The following is a 20,449-nucleotide window of genomic DNA, read 5'->3' as shown; positions in this document are numbered from 1 at the left end:
GATTGTCTGCAATCTTTTCAAACATTTTCATCCAATCTCTCGAGGGGGCATATCATTCCCATCTTCGGGCAACTCTGTATCAGTTCATATTATCTTCTTTGAAACAACCCGACAAGTTGCATTGTCTCAAAGAGGGGCAAAATGTAGACATCCAAAATTGTCCAGTCTAATTAAATAAATATTTTATTTATTTAATTATCTAAGCTTAATTCTTCTATTAATTAAATAAATCTTTATTTATTTAATTAATTCATTTATCCTCTTCTAGCCTTATTTCTCGTTTAAATAAATACATTTATTTATTTAAATTATCCTTTTCCTAAATTAAATAAATATCTTATTTATTTAATTATCCCACTTCTTCTATTAATTAAATAAATCTTTATTTATTTAATTAATTCATTAACCTTTTCTACCCATGACACATGTCATTCATCTCTTAATTCATACACTACCTACCCCTTTCATTATTTTATTATTTCTTTTACCTACCCTCTAATCGTAGCCGACCTCCTTTTACACCTCTCAATCTTATCCCTCCATTTCATATAGTGTCTTCTATATAAGAGGATACTTCCTTCATCATCAACCCTAATCAATCATTCTAATCAATCATTCTAATTACTTGATCAATTGACTACTTGGCATATGCGATCCTACTTGCAACCACATTCCATTCTTTGTTGAGCTCTTGTGCACATAAAATCTGAGAGCAAATATATCAAACAAGATCAATGGAGATAGGAAGAATGGAGATCCAAATCCTATTGGACATGTGATGGTATAATCTTTGTGATTTCATTTGATTTGCATTGTCTTAGGTAATCTTCATATGTTATGGTGGATCTTTGTTGTTGTTAGGCTAGGGTTTTGTGGTTGAATTCATTTAGCCTTTCAATATCGCTCTTATTGTTATCCATTTTCACCATATACAATACTAGAATGCATTGAATGAATAAAAGCATTATTTAATGAAGGAAGCTGATGAGCTAGTTATGATTAAATGATTGGTATGTCATGCATGAAGTTTGTTAAAGAATCTATGGCAAAAGAAAATCGACAAGAAGATCTACAGCTCAGATTGAACATCAATACCCTAGCACAAGTTCCAAGAAATGTATGCAAGTTCCAAAGCGGGGTAAAACATTTTCAGATCGAAGGATACATTGAACCTGGTCAAGTTTGAAGATCTGATGGCTATGATTGATCATAGGAAATGTGATCAAGGAGATTAAGTAGTTGGAAAATTGTTAATAAATAAGGAACTGTTGATAAACAATGTATGCGGGCAAGTGTAAGCATAGGGATGCTACATAGTATTTACCGAGCATAGAAGCTTGAAGACCTATTTTGATAACAAAGTATAGAGCCCAGCAGAAGGACAAGATAAGTCCTATGACTAGACTGTATTGAGCAAATAAGAATCTTCTTTAGCATTTTAGATGTGAAGTTGCAGATAGATTTTTATTACTGTTATTTTGTAAAGTGACAGAAAATCTCTTAGCCGAGTGGACTTAACAATCTTATTTGTAAATTCTCTAGCAAGGTGACATTTTGATTGAGTGTTTGAAATCCTTTGAGAAGGTCACTTCTAACAAGGTGAAGATCCTAACAGATCTAAGGGAAATCCCTTAATCGGGTCACATCTTGCATTGTGTTTGTAATCTTTAACAGGATTTGCTTTTAACCGCGCATACTCTAGAAGAGTATATTTTTTAGTGGGTCCAAAATCCCATAGTGGTTTTTCCCTATTTGGGTTTCCATGTTAAATTTGGTGTTATATGTTTTGTGATCTTATCTGTTTATGAGTTTTCATGCTTTACAGTTTTTTTGATAAGGTTACCAAGGTTGAATCTGTTGATTTGATGGAAGATTAAGTTTGTATGATTCACCCCCCCCCCTCATCTTGTTAGCTTGGCATTTGTACTAAACATTTAGTATCAGAACTATCAGATTGGCTAGTTACCATTATGGAAATGAATTTCGAAAAGATATTGAATACTGTTGTGGACACAGACAAGGAGCTATTCAGAACAACTATAGTAGATATTGTGAATGTTGGAGTGTCTGTGAATGGGGAGTGTGAGTTTGAGGACATGGAGATCATAAATTTCCATACAATCATTTATGTTGATCAATGGGTGAGGAGAAGATATTGGAGGAGTACGGTAAACAATAAGGAAAAGTACAATAAGAAACTCTATTATAAGAACATAATATTGATTCCAGAGTGATTGTGGAAGAAATGAAAGAAAAGCATAGCTTGACAAGTGTTGATTAATCACATCATCTACAGGAGAACATGATCCTTTTGTCCCCTGGGGAGTCTGATGCTGGGGCATCGATTTGTTTCCTCTAATTGACTCATTTAGTCTTATTGTCAGTTTTAGTTTTGTAGACACAGATCCTGTCGCCACATCACAAAGAAGTTCAATAGAATATGAACAATAAATGAGCATTTGAAAAGACTTAGTTATGAATGGTAATGGAATGATCAATAGTGATCGAGCAGTTTGAAGGAACTGAACCCAAAGATAAAATAAGAAAATAGAGACAAAAGGTTGGTTGGTTAGATGAGGTCAGAGAGGCTAAACAATCGAGTTTGATTTGGATGTGAAGGAAAGTCTCGACTCATAGATAGAGAGATTGGCTGGGTTGGAAGAGGGAGAAATCTATTTGACAATAGTTATAGCAGAAATGGAAGGTTGAAAATTAGAAAAGAAAGTTATGCTAGAGGGACCAAGATGGAAGACAAGAGGCTATGTTGAAGGAGGATACTATTGGGAGAATACATACCACTATTGACTTGGTATTAAGTGAGTAGATTGGTAATTATTAAAAAATGTAAAGAGGAAACGAGGTGGTAAAATGAGAGTAGTCGGAGCCATGATTATGAAGGATAGAAGAGGAGGTGTGAAGAGATAGAAAAGAAGTACAAGGTCGTGGGTCAATTGCAGAGACCTAGTATAATGCAAAAAAGAAGCTAACTGAACAGGTGTATGGACAAATGTTTGAATATAGTCATCTATTATGAATATAATCCTCGTCATATGATGTGCAATAATAAATTTAATGTTTATATGTTTAAATTTTGTAGGATTGATTGATCATGTTGCTTCTTGGTTTTTATGTAAAGGTAGTGCTATTTGACAACTCATTGTTTATGTTATAGAATCTGGTTATTCATTATTCTGTTCCAATCAAAGTTCTGAAAGGAAGCATGTAGATTCTAGTTATTTTCCTGAACTTCCTATCATTATGCCCTGTGTATGGAATGTGTGTTTAGGGTTTTAGTTTGGAATTCCCATCACCCCCTTTTCCATCAAGGAAAAACTCTTAGATATAAAAATTATTAGCTCATTTTGTTCAACTTCTCAAAAAATCTCAAGGGAACTTAGCTTCCCCTAAGAGGTAGCCTCAAATTATTAGTCCAAAACAATAATATTCATGAAGTTGACAAGACTAATTCACATTTATATATGCATTTAGTTCAGAAAAGGAGGGGCAATAACCCCCAATTTCTTTAGTAGATATTCAAAAGTATCTTTAGTGAGTGCTTTAGTAAAGATGTCAGCAATTTGTTCCTTTGTAGGCACATAATCAAGCTTCACTTTGTTCTCCAAAACATTTTTCCTCAAGAAGTGAGACTGAATTAAAATATGTTTTGTTCTTGAATGTATTGTCAGATTCCTAAAAATATTTATTACACTAATATTGTCACAAAAGGTAAAAATGGGCTCATCAAACTATTGATATTAACCAGTGACTGAGAGGGGGGGTGAATCAACACTATACCGGTTTATTTCTAGATTTAACCTTAATCAAAACTTCTATTCAAACTTAACACTTATCAGTATAAGAAGCATTAAAAAGAAACATGCACACATAAAATAAAACACACATGACAACCAATATTTTTCATGTCGAAACCTAAATAAGAGAAAACCATGGTTGGAGTAGAAACTCACAAAATCTGCACTATTCTGGAGTACGCCTGGTGAGAAGCCATCCCTATTAGGAGATTACAAAGACACTGCTAGGTGCCACCCAGTTAAGCAATTTTCTTCAAGGCCCGTTAGAACCTTTACCCTGTTAGTGGTAGGCTTGTTAAAGGACTTAGGATCATCATTTAATATGTCACCTGGTTAACGGATTTTACAAAGGAACCTAAAGTTCACCTGGTTAAGGGATTTTTCTGTGTTGCAATTATTAGAGAGCAACAAGTCATTGATCTGATGATGACACTTTTATGTTGTATAGATCCGTTCTATATCTACTTCAATCTCTGCTTGGTGCTAGCTTCACGAATTCACAAGGAACCCTTCTTCACTTCGCTTATTCTTTACCTTTTCCCTAATTTTCAACCTCACTCCACTTACAACTCCATCAACACATCAAATTCAAGATGAAAAACATGTATATAGCTATCTTCAATCTTGGTGCAAAATTTCTCTTAAAAAATCAAACTCAAAAAAAATCATTCTATGCACCAAACTATTCATTCCGCAAATCTTGTCGATTATACTGATGGGACTAACTATTCATGCCACAAATCTCGCCAGTTCTCTATCAAGCACTTTGAATTCAACTGGCCCTTTCTAAATTGATCAAATCTACATTTCACCGTTGTGATCTGCTACCTGTTGTTTTCTTTATATCAGTGAACTTGCTTTACTCAGCTCAACTACCGGTTGGTTCTTGTAAATCGATCTCTGCTCACCTATGGAAGATTTTAGTCCCTTGTTCCTTACCAGTCCACTATAATCCTTTTTCGATCGATTATGATGATACGAGAACCAGTATTGACATTGATGACAACTTCTTAAGTACCTCAATCTTCATCATTCCCACTATGATGCCAATAATCCCCCCCTTTGGCATTGGTGGCAAAACATTCAGAATTTTTGGAGCACATTTTCATTTTCTATGAATTTTTTATTATTTTTCATAAAAAATTAATTTTGAGAGCAAATGAGAGACTTTTTTGGATTTTCTTATATTTTTGGAAATCTCTCATAATTATACATAGGATCAATTATTTGTGATTTTAATTTTGATGCAAAATATTTCCCTAAAAATCAGATCTTTAAAAATTAGGGTTATTCCTTATTTTGATCAGATCTCACAAACTGCTTCGACTTTTGACATCAAATGTTTTATGCAGATCAGGAAACATATCAGAAATATTCAATAAAAATTTCATATTTTTGGGATCGATTTTGCATTTTATATGAAGTTTTTATGATTTTTCATAAAAAATTAATTTTGAGAGAAAATTAGCGAATTTTTCAGATTTTCTTACATTTTTGGAAATCTCTCAGAATTATACATAGGATCTGTTCTTTGTGATTTTAAATTTGATGCAAAATTATTCTTCAAAAATCAGATCTTTGAAAATTAGGGTTTTGCATTATTTTACTCATATCACACAAACTGCTTGGATTTGTTACAGAAAGTTTTTTGTGCAGGTTTGTAAGGCCATCAAGACTCTCTATTAAAAATTGCAGATTTTTTGGATCGATTTTGCATTTTATATGAATTTTTTATGATTTTTCATAAAAAATTAATTTTTGGAGCAAATTAGAAATTTTTTTGGATTTTCTTACATTTTTGGAAATCTGTTTAAATTTTACAGGCGGTCTTTTTTTATGATGAATTAGATCTTTGAATTGGTCAACAAAATGCATTGTTGAAGGCCCCTATTTCACAAAGTCTTTTGGATCTAAAATTTACCTAACTTGTGTGCTTGCAGGAAGGGGTGATTATTTCAAACAATCCAAACTACTAATAAATCTTTGTTGCAGGTCCTTGGCAAGGGTTTTTGTATTTTTATTGTGTGCCTTGTTTTCATAGACTAGCAAACACTTCAATTGGTGCACTAAAATTGAATCATTGTCTTTTGTGTCTTGAGCAATAGGCTCTTTTTGTTTAATCTTTAGAGGGCCTATCTTCCCGTGTGGTCATTAGGACTACTAGTGAGAAGAGAACGACCCAAGTGGTATCAAGGAAAACCCATCTCTTCCGAACCACTATAAACAATTGTATTCATGGTGAAAACTATGAAACGTGTGTTGATTAGTTCATACCGACACTATGTCTCCCCATAAACCCGTTTGATCAAATTTATTTGATCATTTGTAGGGTGTAACCCCTACCAGCTAGGAGCCTTTTGTATTTACAAAGCTGAAAGTGCCGCATGTATGGCCACACGAGCGGATGCCCTTACTAGCACCTTTTTGTTTTAGAAGCCCAAATCCTTCTAGTTGTTGGGGCAGGAGGTCGGACCTCTGGTAGTGGCCCACACACATACGGTTCTTAGTAGAGATACAAAGTTCACCACGGGGAGTTTTCGTGGGGACTGATGCTTGGCTAACCTGAGAAGTGAGTGCCGAGGGTGGAGCCAGTGAGGTCAAGCATCTAAGTATCCGCTCTGAATAGCGTAGCCTCGGGGGTAAAACCCCATGTGGGATCAACAACTATTGTCTTGGCCAGCCATAAGAATTGTGCTTGACTTATTTTAAACATTCAAAAAATTTAAGACCAAACAGCAAAACATTGTGTCTTTTGTGTCTTCAAGTGTATGCAAAACATTTTTACATCAAACAACACATTTTTCTTAGAGTCATTTTGAGTCTAAACACTTGCAAACATTGAGTCCTCATCAACATTGTGTCCTCTTGTCACGAAAAACAATCAAACATTCAGATTTTGTCACAACCAACAACTTCACAAATTGGAAAAATTTTATAGTCCATGAAACAAGAGCAATCAGTTTTGGAATTCTTGATCTTCCTACGTTATTTCTCCAGGTTTTCATCTAGCATTCAACCTGTCCTTGGGTCTCACAAAGTCAATCATTGCTTTACATCTCTCATTACATTCACAATTGTCTAAACTTGAGTAAAAAGGTCACTTGCTTGTCCTCACTATACTTTGTCAACACACTACATACAACAACACTTTGCTAAGTGGTCCCTCATCAAGGTTTTTTATCTTTGGGTCTCATTTGGTCTTACTTAGAGTCAAGGTCAACTTACCTCATCAAGAGAAACTATCCTCTCTTTGGAAGTCACACCTACTCTACTACATACATACTTGGTCTTACACTTTGGGCATTGCAAGTACACTTCAGATTCATTTACATTCCATCCAACTCTTGGTCTTCCATACTCTTTCCATTTTTCATCTAGTCTAACACATCTTGGTCAATACCTAGTTCATGGTTGAAACCCGTCTTCAAAAATCGAGGAGAGAAACTAAAGAGGCTCAAGAGTCCGCAAACATGAGTTCTTATGAGTATGACAATGATATCTTTTTCAATTCTGATCATACTACATTACCTGACATGGATGCCTATAGAAAAATTCCAAATGTTGAGAACATGGACACTACAAACAACAATGGTACACAAAATGACAATGTGGACAACTTTTCAGTACATTCAGCAGATGTGGAAGAAGCCATTATGAATCCCCATTTCAATCGATTGGTTGAGGAAATAATGAGGAGGGATAGACAATACTTCTTACAAATGATGGCACAAAGTGGAGCCAAGATACCTCATGATTTTGACATGTCTCAAATAATGGAAAATCGACCTTTGCAACAACCTCACCCCAATATGGATCAAAGGATACCTAATAGTGGAGGACATAGAGGACCACACATGGTACCTGAATCACCATCAGCTTTGCTTCAAAAACCAAAGGTCCCACATACACATGGTCAAACATATGATACTTACCTTTGTAGACCATTATGGAAGTCTTATGCAGACATATATGCTCAATCACATACCAATGCTAAGGAACAACCACCAAAGCAATTGGATGTTCAAAGGCATGCTCAAAATTTGGACACAAGGAAACCTCATGTCAAATTTGGGGGCAACACAATAGAAAATGACATGCTTGTAGAATATGGTATACATGCACAAAATAGATATGGTGTTCCTCAACATGAATCTATACCAACTGGTCCATATACACAGCATCATTACAGACCTCCTCCATATGAACATGTGTATGATCAATATCATCCATATATGCAACATGCTCCTCCTCCAATTGGTGCCTCAAGCATGGGGTATTGTCCAAGAAGTTGATCTCCACCTAAGAACAATTTGGAGCAACAAATCAGGCACTTACAAAAGAAAATGGAGGACATAAATACACCAAAGCCAACATACACAATGAGAGACATATGTCCTTATCCATTTGACAAGAGCATTCCAATGCCTCCTTTTCCTACATACTCTGTGACACCTAAGTTTGATAAGTGCAGAGGCAAAGGGGATCCTAAGGCACACATAAGATAGTTTTTCACAGCTTGCATTGAGGTAGCAGCAGAAGAGACATATTTGATGAGATTATTCCCACAAAGCCTAAGCGATCAAGCTATGGAATGGTTCTCCCAACTTCCACCTGGAATTAAGTCATGGGGTGACTTAGCAGAGGCATTTATTCAACATTTCTCCTACAACATAAAGACAAACATATCAGTCACTACTTCGTGCAATACTAAGCAAAAAGAGGGAGAATCTTTTGCATCATTTTTACAAAGATGGAGAAATCTAGCCAGCAGATGCTCTTGTGAAATTCCACAAAAACAAATGATAGAAATGTTCACCCAAAATGTTAACAAAGAGATTGGTTATGACTTAAGGAAAGCTTTTTTGTCCACCTTCAAGGACGTCATTGAAAAAGGCTTAGTGACAAAAAAGGTCCTAATTGAACAAGGAGTCATTAAAATATTCAAGGAAAACAAAGATGACTTTAAAGGAAAAGACAAGCCAAGATTTTGGAATAAAAACAAGAACACAGTCAATGATGGTGTTGTTGATGCCAATACAGTGTGACCCAAATTCATTTTTTCTGGATCAAGTTCTACAAACAATCAAGTGAATACTCAAACAACTTCTAGATCACGAAGGAAGTATACCCCGTTGCGAGAACCACTTGAGTCAGTTTTCAAGAAGTTAGTGGCAAACAAGGTGATCACAATTCCAGATTTCCCGCCATATGAACCAAAGGTCAAACCAAATGGGTGGAATGATGCTGAGTATTGTGAATTTCATAAGAGCAAGGGTCATAAGACAGGAAATTGTCATCGATTGAAGAACATCATACAAGATCTCATTGATAGAGGTGATATTGAGATTGAGGGACATTCATCCAATCAAGAACATGAGATGTTTAAGGAACCATTCCCAAAACATGACAAGGAAAAAGCTAAAGCCACAGAAGAGCAAACCAACTATACCAGAGCATCCTATAACTATGATTCAACTATCAATCACATCTCGATGGACAATTACGTCTCTAATATTATCATCAAGGACAAAGCGTCTGAGAATTCTACCCAGAGACCCAAGATTGTCCTAAATGCTGTTGGATCTTCTTTTGAACCTACCTCTGAATGTCATGTTACAACCCGCCGAGGTAAAATAACTTTGCAAGGTGCTCCAGCTAAAAACACTGCTTCCTCATCAACCAAACCTAAGTACGACCTTGTAGAACAGTTAGGGAAGACACCCACGCTCATCTCCATACTTGAACTCTTGCGCATATCCCCCGCACATAAATCCATTCTTGACAAAATCTTGAGAGAAACTGTTGTTCCTACCGATCTGAACGTGGACCAGTTTCAAGCCATGGTGGGATACCTTTCCATTCCACACTCCTTTACATTCATAGAAGCCAATGACGCCTTCGTAAGTCAGCCACATAATGCACCATTACACATTGAAGCCTTCATACACAAACATAGAATCAAACAAGTCTTGATAGATGGAGTTGTAGGTCTAAACATTTGTACATTGAGCACTATTAAACAATTGGGATATTCTGACAAAGCTGTGAATTCTACAAACAAAATTACCATCAAGGCATACGATGATGAAGAGTGTTCATCCAAAGGCACAGTCACCTTACCTCTCAGAGTTGGGCCCATTACAAAGGATGTGGTTTTTCAGGTCCTTAATCTAGATCTCACATACAACATACTCTTGGGACGTCCATGGATTCATGAGATGAGCGCAATCCCTTCTACATATCATTGATGTATCAAGTTTCCACACAATGGAGTTGAAGTGACCATCAAAGCGGATCCAAATCCATTCATATATTGCAACAATCTGCAACCTAGATCAGAAATAACAATACTAGTAAATCGAGAAGTTGTTCCTTCATTAGCATATGTGGATCCAGAATCCTTAAAAGCTTCTACATCCAAACAAGCAGAGCTAAAAGAAAAGTTCAAGATTAAAGACCTAGGATGTGGTGAGTATATATTTCATGTTTACCAAATCCCATTATCTCCTAAGGTATTCTGTCAATAGGAACAACCTACAAACAATTTGCAATGCCAAAGAATTAGGTGTGAACCACCTAGTGTTGTGGCTACTAAGTCCGAATGCAAATCTCCTCTAGTGGTGCAAGCATCTCTTGATATCAATAGTCCTAAGAGTGGTTCCAGCGAAGAATCTATTGAGTCTATCGCCAACCCTCTTGATAACTCACATATCCTTACCATTTCATCCACTCATTCCATTCCCACTTCGCTCCCTGACTTGGATCAACAAGAATCACAAAAGCCCTCACTCATTGGGGATCAAAAATCAAGCTTTGAAAAGAAAAATCTAAAAGTCAAAAATAGAGAGAAGTCCTTTAGTTCAAATCAAAATCAAAAGCTATTGGACTCTGCAAAAATCAAAGTCAAGGATAAAAATCCTATGAAAGAAAAAGAAAAAGAGTTGATCTCCCCTAATATCAAAATAACTGGGGGCAAAAGTTCTACAATTTTAAGTCAAAAATCATACTTGTTGATCCTAAGTCTCCATCATGCTATCCTACTTTCACTTCTTTTCATAGTCATAAGCCTTCATTCCTCATCCACATGTTCCACACATCCTTTCCCTTTTGGCGATACATCATGGACCTTTAATGGAGCTTCCTCAAATGACATTGTTATCAGGGATGCCCAAGCTTCTTTAGGTGACACGCATACGGACTTGTGTGGCCCACACATTAGCAATTCTATCTTAGTTCCTTTATCAAGGAAGACAGTCACTTGAGCTACACATCATTCAGTCAAGGAATGTTGTAGTTACAATCATAAGGTTAAGCCTCACACATTTGAGGTGGGTGCCCTGGTTCTTAGAGAAAATCCTAAAAATCCGCAAGATAGAGAGAAGAAGGGCAAGTTTGAACCAAATTGGCTTGGTCCTTACATCATTATAGCAGCATATGGATCTGGGGCATATCAGCTCTCAACTATAGAAGGTGAACCTTTGGAGGATCCTATCAAAAACATGCACCTTCGTAGGTTTTACACATGGCTCTTCAGAGTATCCTAATTCAAAAAATACAAAAAAATAAAAAATTTGAAAAATACAAAAAAAATCAAAAAATTCAAAAATATAAAAACAAATTATAAAACAAAAAAATTGTTACTTGGTGAAAACCTGGCAAACAGGCACCTTGTGACACAAAAAAAATTGAAAAATCGAAAAAAGTAAACAGAAATAATTTCGTCCAATGGTGAAAACCACTTCGATGGCGCCCTGGGCAAGTACCATGGTGAAAGCTGGGTCACCAGCACCATGCGTAGAGACATTGCTCCTCCCTCCTTCAGGATTCACTTTCATCCTTTCACTTTGCACACACTCACAACCTATTCATCCATAATAAACTTATCCATTCCCATCATGGCTTGTTATTGATCTACCCAAGATTGGTTAGTCATTCATAATAAACCTCCCTTTCCATCCATAATAATTCAGATCCTATCTGTGGCTAAGGCAAATCCTACATCTAGTGATGGGTGTGGAACTAAGAACATCACATGTTTCGAGGAGTACAGTTTCTTCTAGCTTCCTTCAGTCTATCTACGCACAATCTGCAATAAAGCAACATTTGCATCACAGATCCGCAATAAAGTATCAGTTTCATAGATTCAGTTAGTTTCAGATGAGACACAGCAGCAACAATGGGCTTCAACAAATCAAATCTTTCAACAGACTCAGACAACATATGGTTCAGTGCTATCTATCCTTTCTATGAAAGTAAACATTGTGACCACAATCAAATAAGACTTATACATGTGACAAGAGACACTAAACTTGATGACTACAGTGGATGTTGGTGTCGAGTCCTGGTTTTCTTTTGATTTCATCTTTTTTGGTGAAATGTCTTTTAGCTTTTCTGGGATGTCTTTGACTAGAGATTCTATCTCCAGGATGTCTTTGACTAGAAAGGCGAGGATGGGGTATGATCACCACATTGTGAGTCTAGTATGAATTGGGGCATTCCTTGTTTGTGACTGTCTTATCTCCATGCAAACAGGTACAATGACTTTCTGGGTCAAACATATGCCTCGATTGTCATAACCTATTTTTCCATAATAAAGCTCAATGATGATAATGCACAAGAAGCTCTTTCACTTTCATATCTTTTGTCTTCCATCCCCCTTTCTTGATTGACTTCCATTGTCCTTCTCGAGTCCGCGTAGCCTGCTATCACATGACTGAGTTTAATGACACACCAAAAACATTTGCATTTCATATAGTTGCACCTGCATTAACACATATAAGCATTTCATACATACATATAGATATCACAACTGCATCACATCCTGCACACAACACATATTAGCACATTTTACATTTTCATCATGTAAATAATTATTTGCATTAACATATTCATTTGCATTTCATACATTCACATTTGCATTGGCATAACATATAAAACATAAAAGAACAAAAAATATATATATTGCATTGTATCATATACATATTTGCATCCATATCATAAGCATCACATAGAAACATACATCACATAGGTACGCATGCATATAGCTGCCACAAAGATGAATCATCTCATATATATATATAAAATGTCATGATACAATGATGTCAAAATCATATGGCTACAATCACCCGCAGGTGTCTACATCATCATACAAAATGGTACAAAACTGATACAAAGGAACCCACTGATAACTCCTACCAACACTGTTGGTAGTGCTAATCCTGTCCATGTCATCGTATCCCATGCAACTTGTCCCACCCTCATCTCCAGTCCCGAATCCTAGAACACTCATCTAAGGGCATCCCTATCTCCGTCTCGATCGTACAAAATCAGCTCCCCATCAATTGGTATCTGCATAATCCTGTATACTTCCTCCAGGGTGACTGTCATGTCCCCCATCAGTAAATGGAATGTGCAAGTCTCAGAGTGCCATCTCTCTGCCAGTGCAGTCAGCAGTCCCATGTTCACACGAAACTCAGGCACATATAGAATATGTCACAGACCCATAACCTCAATCGGAGCTCGGTCCTCGACTGTCAACTCAGGTCACAACCTCTGAGTCGATGGGAATCTCTCTCATGACTCCAACATTGGCAAATACTCCTATAGTCAAGCAAATCAGTCATGTCAGTCATCGTGGAATTCACTGTTCATCACAAAATGCTACTTTTTATCTAAGTGCATATGGCATTCTATCCTAGTGACACTCACTGTTCATCACAAAGTGTTGCTATCTATCCTAGTGACACTCATTGTTCATCACAAAGTGTTGTTGATTATCCTAGTGGTACTCCCTATTCATCACAAAGTACTACGTGTGTTGCACTCCCTGTTCATCACAAAGTGCTGCTCACATTTGCACTCCCTGTTCATCACAAAGTGTTGCTCATATTTTAGTACTCCCTATTCATCACAAAGTACTCTATTTTGGTAATCACTATTCATCACAAGTGCCTTGATCTATCCTATTCTTCCCTAGAGGACCTGCTTGAGTGTATCCTCTCAGCAGCATATCCAATCGACAGCGTATGTTCATCATAGAACTGCCGATTTGACCTAGAAAACAAATTCACATTTTTGGACACAAATGCCTTTTCCTGACATAAACGCTCATTTATCACATTACCTAGTATGCATTAATGACAACAATAAATGCAACAAAGTATGAGGAGGTTTTGTGGTACTCACCGACTCTCCTGCCTCTGCTGGCCTCTGGAATCGGCGAACGCGGTCGAATTTGTGAACAAAAGCCACTGCTGCAGACTGTTGCTACTCTTTTCTCTCTCTGAACTCTAATCTCATGGATGTGTAGATGACAATGAGGATGTATTTTCCCCTATGGTCTATCTTATAGACTACCCTAGCCCTAGCCCTCGCCTCCCGAGTCAGTCTTCATTATCCTGTGACTCTGTCACTTTATCCGGTTAGTCCATTTTATCCTGTCTTTCTTATCAAGAGATTGTCTGCAATCTTTTCGAACATTTTCATCCAATCTCTTGAGGGGGCATATCATTCCCATCTTGGGGCAACTCTGTATCAGTTCATATTATCTTCTTTGAAACAACGCGACAAGTCGCATTGTCTCAAAGAGGGGCAAAATGTAGACACCCAAAATTGTCCAGTCTAATTAAATAAATATTTTATTTATTTAATTATCCAAGCTTAATTCTTCTATTAATTAAATAAATCTTTATTTATTTAATTAATTCATTTATCCTCTTCTAGCTTTATTTCTCATTTAAATAAATACATTTATTTATTTAAATTATCCTTTTCCTAAATTAAATAAATATCTTATTTATTTAATTATCCCACTTCTTCTATTAATTAAATAAATCTTTATTTATTTAATTAATTCATTAACCTTTTCTACCCATGACACATGTCATTCATCTCTTAATTCATACACTACCTACCCCTTTCATTATTTTATTATTTCTATAACCTACCCTCTAATCATAGCCGACCTCCTTTTACACCTCTCAATCTTATCCCTCCACTTCATATAGTGTCTTCTATATAAGAGGATGCTTCCTTCATCATCAACCCTAATCAATCATTCTAATTACTTGATCAATTGACTACTTGGCATATGCGATCCTACTTGCAACCACATTCCATTCTTTGTTGAGCTCTTGTGCACATAAAATCTGAGAGCAAATATATCAAACAAGATCAATGGAGATAGAAAGAATGGAGATCCAAACCCTATTGGACATGTGATGGTATAATCTTTGTGATTTCATTTGATTTGCATTGTCTTAGGTAATCTTCATATGTTATGGTGGATCTTTGTTGTTGTTAGGCTAGGGTTTTGTGGTTGAATTCATTTAGCCTTTCAATATCCTTATTATTGTTATCCATTTTCACCATATACAATACCAGAATGCATTGAATGAATAAAACCATTATTTAATGAAGGAAGCTGATGAGCTAGTTATGATTAAATGATTGGTATGTCATGCATGAATTTTGTTAAAGAATCTATGGCAAAAGAAAACCGACAAGAAGATCTACAGCTCAGATTGAACCGCAATACCCTAGCACAAGTTCCAAGAAATGTATGCAAGTTCCAAGGTGGGGTAAAACATTTTCAGATCGAAGGATACATTGAACCTGGTCAAGTTTGAAGATCTGATGGCTATGATTGATCATAGGAAATGTGATCAAGGAGATTAAGCAGTTGGAAAATTGTTAATAAATAAGGAACTGTTGATAACCAATGTATGCGGGCAAGTGTAAGCACAGGGATGCTGCATAGTATTTACCGAGCACAGAAGCTTGAAGACCTATTTTGATAATAGAGTATAGAGCCTAGCAGAAGGACAAGATAAGTCCTATGACTAGATTGTATTGAGCAAATAAGAATCTTCTTTAGCATTTTAGATGTGAAGTTGCAGATAGATTTTTATTACTGTTATTTTGTAAAGTGACTGAAAATCTCTTAACCGAGTGGACTTAACAATCTTATTTGTAAATCCTCTAGCAAGGTGACATTCTGATTGAGTGTTTGAAATCCTTTGACAAGGTCACTTCTAACAAGGTCAAGATCCTAACAGATCTAAGGGAAATCCCTTAATCGGGTCACATCTAGGAATGTGTTTGTAATCTTTAACAGGGTTTGCTTTTAACCGAGCATACTCTAGAAGAGTATACTTTTTAGTGGGTCCAAAATACCATAGTGGTTTTTCCCTATTTGGCTTTCCACGTTAAATCTGGTGTTATATGTTTTGTGATCTTATATGTTTATGAGTTTTCATGCTTTACAGTTGTTTTGATAAGGTTACCGAGGTTGAATCTGTTAATTTGATGGAAGATTATGTTTGTATGATTTAGCCCCCCCCCCCCTCATCTTGTTAGCTTGGCATTTGTACTAAACATTTAGTATTAGAACTATCAAATTGGCTAGTTACCATTATGGAAATGAATTTGGAAAAGATATTGAATACTGTTGTGGACACAGACAAGGAGGTATTCAAAACAACTATAGTAGATATTGTGAATGTTGGAGTGTCTGTGAATGGGGAGTGTGAGTTTGAGGACATGGAGATCATAAATTTCCATATAATCATTTATGTTGATCAATGGGTGAGGAGAAGATATTGGAGGAGTAGGGTAAACAATAAGGAAAAGCACAATAAGAAACTCTATTATAAGAACATAATATTGGTTCCAGAGTGATTGTGGAAGAAATGAAAGAAAAGCATAGCTTGACAAGTGTTGATTAATCACATCATCGACAGGAGAACATGATCCTTTTGTCCCTTGGGGAGTCTGATGCTGGGGCATCGATTTGTTTCCTCTAATTGACTCATTTAGTCTTATTGTCAGTTTTAGTTTTGTAGACACAGATCCTGTCGCCACATCACAAAGAAGTTGAATAGAATATGAACAATAAATGAGCATTTGAAAGAACTTAGTTAGGAATGGTAATGGAACGGTCAGAAGTGATCAAGCAGTTTGAAGGAACTGAACCCAAAGATAAAATAAGAAAATAGAGACAAAAGGTTGGTTGGTTAGATGAGGTCAGAGAGGCTAAACAATCGAGTTTGATTTGGATGTGAAGGAAAGTCTCGACTCGTAGATAGAGAGATTGGCTGGGTTGGAAGAGGGAGAAATCTATTTGACAATAGTTATAGCACAAATGGAAGGTTGAAAATTAGAAAAGAAAGTTATGTTAGAGGGACCAAGATGGAAGACAAGAGGGGGTGTTGAAGGAGGATGCTATTGGGTGAATACATACCAATATTGACTTGGTATTAAGTGAGTAGATTGGTAATTATTAAAAAATGTAAAGAGGAAATGAGGTGGTAAAATGAGAGTAGTCGGAGCCTTGAGAATGAAGGGTAGAAGAGGAGGTGTGAAGAGATGGAAAACAAGTAAAAGGTCGTGGGTCAATTGCAGAGACCTACTATAATGCAAAATAGAAGCTAACTGAACAGGTGTATGGACAAATGTTTGAATATAGTCATCTATTATGAATATAATCCTCGTCATATGATGTGCAATAATAAATTTAATGTTTATATGTTTAAATTTTGTAGGATTGTTTGATCATGTTGCTTCTTGGTTTTTATGTAAATGTAGTGCTATTTGACAACTCATTGTTTATTTTATAGAATTTGGTTATTCATTATTTTGTTCCAATCAAAGTTCTGAAAGGAAGCATGTAGATTCTAGTTATTTTCCTGAACTTCCTATCATTATGCCTTGTGTATGGAATGTGTGTTTAGGGTTTTAGTTTGGAATTCCCATCACCCCCTTTTCCATCAAGGAAAAACTCTTAGATATAAAAATTATTAGCTCATTTTGTTCAACTTCTCAAAAAATCTCAAGGGAACTTAGCTTCCCCTAAGAGGTAGCCTCCAATTATTAGTCCAAAAAAATAATATTCATGAAGTTGACAAGACTAATTCACATTTATATATGCATTTAGTTCAGAAAAGGAGGGGCAATAACCCCCAATTTCTTTAGTAGATATTCAAAAGTATCTTTAGTGATTGCTTTAGTAAAGATGTTAGCAATTTGTTCCTTTGTAGGCACATAATCAAGCTTCACTTTGTTCTCCAAAACATTTTTCCTCAAGAAGTGAGACTGAATTAAAATATGTTTTGTTCTTGAATGTATTGTCAGATTCTTAAAAATATTTATTGCACTGATATTGTCACAAAAGGTAAAAATGGGCTCAGCAAACTATTGATATTAACTAGTGACTAAGAGGGGGGGTGAATCAACACTATACCGGTTTATTTCTAGATTTAACCTTAATCAAAACTTCTATTCAAACTTAACACTTATCAGTATAAGAAGCATTAAAAAGAAACATGCACACATAAAATAAAACACACATGACAACCAATATTTTTCATGTGATATTTTGAAGTGATATTTTTTCCATTAATTGCTCACCTCTTCTGGTTTCATAATCCCTTGCTGCAACCTTCTCCAGATCAGTTTCCTCTCAACCAATTGCTATAACAAGAGTGCCCAATTGATCGATGATAGGTGCATTCTCATCAACAACAATAGTAAGAATGAGATCAGATAAGATTGTCTGCAATGCAGTCTAGAAATAAGATCAATTGACTACTTGGCATATGCGATCCTACTTGCAACCAGATTCCATTCTTTGTTGAGCTCTTGTGCACATAAAATCTAAGAGAAAATATATCAAACAAGATCAATGCAGATAGGAAGAATGGAGATCCAAACCCTATTGGACATGTGATGGTATAATCTTTGTGATTTCATTTGATTTGCATTGTCTTAGGTAATCTTCGTATGTTATGGTGGATCTTTGTTGTTGTTAGGCTAGGGTTTTGTGGTTGAATTCATTTAGCCTTTCAATATCCTTATTATTGTTATCCATTTTCACCATATACAATACCAGAATGCATTGAATGAATAAAACCATTATTTAATGAAGGAAGTTGATGAGCTAGTTATGATTAAATGATTGGTATGTCGTGCATGAAGTTTCTTAAAGAATCTATGGCAAAAGAAAATTGACAAGAAGATCTACAGCTCAGATTGAACCGCAATACCCTAGCACAAGTTCCAAGAAATGTATGCAAGTTCCAAGGTGGGGTAAAACATTTTCAGATCGAAGGATACATTGAACCTGGTCAAGTTTGAAGATCTGATGGCTATGCTTGATCATAGGAAATGTGATCAAGGAGATTAAGCAGTTGGAAAATTGTTAATAAATAAGGAACTGTTGATAAACAATGTATGCGGGCAAGTGTAAGCACAGGGATGCTGCATAGTATTTACCGAGCACAGAAGCTTGAAGACCTATTTTGATAACAGAGTATAGAGCCCAGCAGAAGGACAAGATAAGTCCTATGACTAGATTGTATTGAGCAAATAAGAATCTTCTTTAGCATTTTAGATGTGAAGTTGCAGATAGATTTTTATTACTGTTATTTTGTAAAGTGACAGAAAATCTCTTAACTGAGTGGACTTAACAATCTTATTTGTAAATCCTCTAGCAAGGTGACATTATGATTGAGTGTTTGAAATCCTTTGACAAGGTCACTTCTAACAAGGTCAAGATCCTAACAGATCTAAGGGAAATCCCTTAATCGGGTCACATCTAGCAATGTGCTTGTAATCTTTAACAGGATTTGCTTTTAACCGAGCATACTCTAGAAGAGTATATTTCCTAGTGGGTCCAAAATCCCACAATGGTTTTTCCCTATTTTGGTTTCCACGTTAAATCTGGTGTTATATGTTTTGTGATCTTATCTATTTATGAGTTTTCATGCTTTACAGTTTTTTTGATAAGGTTACCGAGGTTGAATCTGTTGATTTGATGGAAGATTAAGTTTGTATGATTCCCCCCCCCCTTCAACTTGTTAGCTTGGCATCTGTACTAAACATTTAGTATCAGAACTATCAGATTGGCTAGTTACCATTATGGAAATGAATTTTGAAAAGATATTGAATACTGTTGTGGACACAGACAAGGAGGTATTCAGAACAACTATAGTAGATATTGTGAATGTTGGAGTGTCTGTGAATGGGGAGTGTGAGTTTGAGGACATGGAGATCATAAATTTCCATATAATCATTTATGTTGATCAATGGGTGAGGAGAAGATATTGGAGGAGTATGGTAAACAATAAGGAAAAGTACAATAAGAAACTCTATTATAAGAACATAATATTGGTTCCAGAGTGATTGTGGAAGAAATGAAAGAAAAGCATAGCTCGACAAGTGTTGATTAATCACATCATCTACAGGAGAACATGATCCTTTTGTCCCCTGGGGAGTCTGATGTTGCGGCATCGATTTGTTTCCTCTAATTGACTCATTTAGTCTTATTGTCAGTTTTAGTTTTGTAGACACGGATCCTGTCGCCACATCACAAAGAAGTTGAATAGAATATGAACAATAAATGAGCATTTGAAAAGACTTAGTTACGAATGGTAATGGAATGGTCAGAAGTGATCGAGCAGTTTGAAGGAACTGAACCCAAAGATAAAATAAGAAAATAGAGACAAAAGGTTGGTTGGTTAGATGAGGTTAGAGAGGCTAAACAATCAGGTTTGATTTGGATGTGAAGGAAAGTCTCGACTCATAGATAGAGCGATTGGCTGGGTAGGAAGAGGGAGAAATCTATTTTACAATAGTTATAG

This window comes from Cryptomeria japonica, chromosome 10, assembly GCF_030272615.1.
Source record: "Cryptomeria japonica chromosome 10, Sugi_1.0, whole genome shotgun sequence".
Taxonomy (NCBI): Eukaryota; Viridiplantae; Streptophyta; class Pinopsida; order Cupressales; family Cupressaceae; genus Cryptomeria; species Cryptomeria japonica.
Note: the sequence above shows the minus strand (reverse complement) of the source record.